The sequence below is a fragment of the Octopus sinensis genome, linkage group LG12 (genome assembly GCF_006345805.1).
Source record: "Octopus sinensis linkage group LG12, ASM634580v1, whole genome shotgun sequence".
Classification (NCBI taxonomy): Eukaryota; Metazoa; Mollusca; class Cephalopoda; order Octopoda; family Octopodidae; genus Octopus; species Octopus sinensis.
In genome coordinates this window covers 64,354,959-64,358,446 of record NC_043008.1, presented here as the reverse complement: position 1 = coordinate 64,358,446, position 3,488 = coordinate 64,354,959, and positions in this window count along the sequence as shown.

Below are 3,488 nucleotides of genomic sequence, written 5' to 3'. Positions count from 1 at the left end.
TTTCTCCACAATAGTCGGTCAGCTGTGGTGATTTCAGCTTCATCCCATGAAATGTCAATGGCTTCAAGGTCGCCCTCTTTTTCACTCGTCAGGCAGTCGCTTCCACACACGACGCTGCCCAAATAGGTGAACTCATCAACTTCTTCGATTTGGTGTGGTCCAATCATCAAGAGGACACCATTGTTGCTTCTATCGACATATCCAAACTTTATGATCTTTGCCTTGTTTGTACTTAAGTGGAGTCCAATCTTGGCTGCATCCTGTTCTAATCTCTCTGTTATTGTTTTTGACATTCTTCGTTGCTCCAAGGCGTGCAGTGTCATTGACAAAATCATGGTCAGTCAGGCACCCTGACCCACACCACCGAATCCCAACTCTGTGTTGGCACATCGCCTCACGCATGACGAAGTTGATCACCATAAGAAATAGGAGAGGGGATAGAAAGCAGCATTGCCGTACACCGGTCTCAATGGCAAAATAGTTGGCATAGCCCATGTCTGTTCGAACACAGCATCTACACTCACAGTAAAGGCTCCGAAAGGCATCAATGAAATGCACGGGAATGCAGAAGTTATGAGCGATGCACCACAATGAAATCTGGTGTATGCCTTAACTAAATCAATGAAAATGATTGATTGCTGATTTTCCAAGCTTTGTTTGATAATGTTGCACAACATGAAGATTTGTTCATTGCATAACCGTCTGCATCAAAAGCCAGCTTGTTCTTCTTGGAGCCTCTCATCCACTGCCCATTGCAGGCAGCCTAAGAAGATGATCCCGAAGACCTTTCCAGGGACATATAAAAGCATAATCCCTCTCCAATTATTGCCATCGACAAGGTTTGCTTTCTTTGGGAGCCTGACAATTACTCCCAGTTGCCAATTCTCTGGGACTCGGTCTGTCGTCCAGCATACATTTAGGAGGGTCGTCAGATATTCAACGATGGGATGACCTCCGTGTTTCAGCATCTCTGCCGTCACCATACCAATTACAGCGCCTTGTTATTTTTCGGGAGCGGTATCGCCACCACCGTCTCAGCCATCGTGACTTCACCCGTGTTCACCGCCAGTATTCGACCCATTTTCAAGTTAGTGGTGGAGGTGGATGCTCAGAGAGTGTTACCACTAGAATAATAATAGCCTGGGCAAAGTTTAGAAATCTTCTACCCCTACTGGTGACAAAGATAGATTGTACGACGCATGTGTGTGAACTGCCATATTTCACAGCAGTGAAACATGGGCTGTGACTGCGAAGGACATGCGTAGGATCGAAAGGAATGAAGCGAGCAGGATCCACTGGATGTGTAATGTCAGTGTGCACACACGACAAAGTGTAAACGCCTAGAGAGAAATGTTGGACATAAGAAGCATCAGATGTGGCGTGCAAGAGGGACGTTTGTGCTGGTATGGTCATGTATTACGGATGGATGAGGAGAGATGTGTGAAGAAGTACCACTCCCAAACAGTTGAAGGAATCCGGGGTAGAGGTAGACCCAGGAAGATATGGGATGAGGTGGTCAAGCATGACCTTCGAATGTTGGGTCTCACAGAGGCAATGACGAAAGACCAAGACCTCTGGAGATATGCTGTAACTGTGAAGACCTGACAAATAAAGTGAGTTAATGGCTGTATCCTACACTAGCTTCACACAACCAGCCCCTGCCCATTCAAAGTACCTTGGATCGCAGGGCAGCCTGTGCTTATCTTGGATCGTGGGGCAACCTGCTGTGCTTGAGGATACCTATTGAGTCAAGTACATCAGCATCAAACTAAAGATCAAATGGAAATTGTAGTTGTGATACCCGTGCCAGTGGCACATAAAAAACACCAACCGATCATGGCCGTTGCCAGCCTCCCCTGGCCCCTGTGCCAGTGTCACGTAAAAAGCACCCACTACACTCACGGAGTGGTTGGCGTTAGGAAGGGCATCCAGCTGTAGAAACACTGCCAGATCAGACTGGAGCATTGTTCAGCCTCCTGGCTTCCCAGACAACAGTCGAACTGCCCAACCCATGCTAGCATGGAAAACGGGTGTTAAACGATGAGGATGAGGAGGATGAGGAGGATGAGGAGGATTGGGAGAATGATAGAATAAGTACTATGCTTACATAGAATAAGTCCAGGGTTCGATTTCTTTGATTAAAGGTGGTGCTCCAGCATAGCCACAGTCAGTTGACTGAAACGTGCAAAAGAATAACCTTATAAGTTTTCCAAAACTAATAATTTACCTTATTTAACCCAAATATCCAGCGTTTCTAATTACTCACTCCTTCTATATGTGTGTATATATGCGTACAATTCTTGTGCATGTGCATTGACATGTGTCAGTATACATATACACTCACATACATATATATCTGCATATGAATCAATTTATCTTTCTTTCTCTCACCCTCTCTCTCTCTCTCTATATATATATATATATATATATATACATACATATGTGTATGTATTTCTGTATACATACATACAAACGTATTTATGCATACATGTTGGTATGTGTGAGTGTATATATATACACACACATATATATACACACACTACTTTTTGTCTTTTTATCTTGACCATCCTAAATTAATTTTTATTACAGTAGACAATGAGAATAACAAGCACTTGAGGCTTTTCTATAGCAAAGCAAACAACATCTATAAACAAAACCCATCCTTTACAATTCTATTAGAGTAAATTTTTGAATATATCTATATAAATAAGAGTGTTTATTTGTCTATCTTTTATCTTTTACTTGTTTCAGTCATTTGACTGCAGCCATGCTGGAGCACTGCTTCAATTAAATTTTAGTCGAATGAATGAAATCTAGTACTTATTTTTTGTTCAGCCTGATACTTATACTATCGGTCTCATTATACCAAACAGCTTCATTATGGGGATGTAAACACAATGAGGAAAAAACAGGGACACATGCACACACACGCACACACACAATGGACTTCTTTCAGTTTTTCATTTCTTTATTGCCCACAAGAGGCTAAACATAGAGGGGACAAACAAGGCCAAACAAAGGGATTAAGTTGATTACACCGACCCCAGTGTGTAACTGGTACTTAATATATCGACCCTGAAAGGATGAAAGGCAAAGTCAACCTGGGCAGAATTTGAACTCAGAATGTAAAGATGAACAAAATACCGCTAAGCATTTTCCCGGCGTGCTAACATTTCTGCAAACTCATCGGCTTCTTTCAGTTTCTCATTTCTTCATTTTCCACAAGAAGCTAAACATAGAGGGGACCAGCAAGGTCAAACAAAGGGATTAAGTTGATTACATCGACCCCAGTGTGTAACTGGTACTTAATATATCGACCCTGAAAGGATGAAAGGCAAAGTCAACCTGGGCAGAATTTGAACACAGAACGTAAAGGTGGACAAAATACCGCTAAGCATTTTTCCGGCGTGCTGACATTTCTGCCAGCTCACCGGCTTCTTTCAGTTTCTGTTTACCAAATCCACTTACAAGGCTTTGGTTGGCCAGCG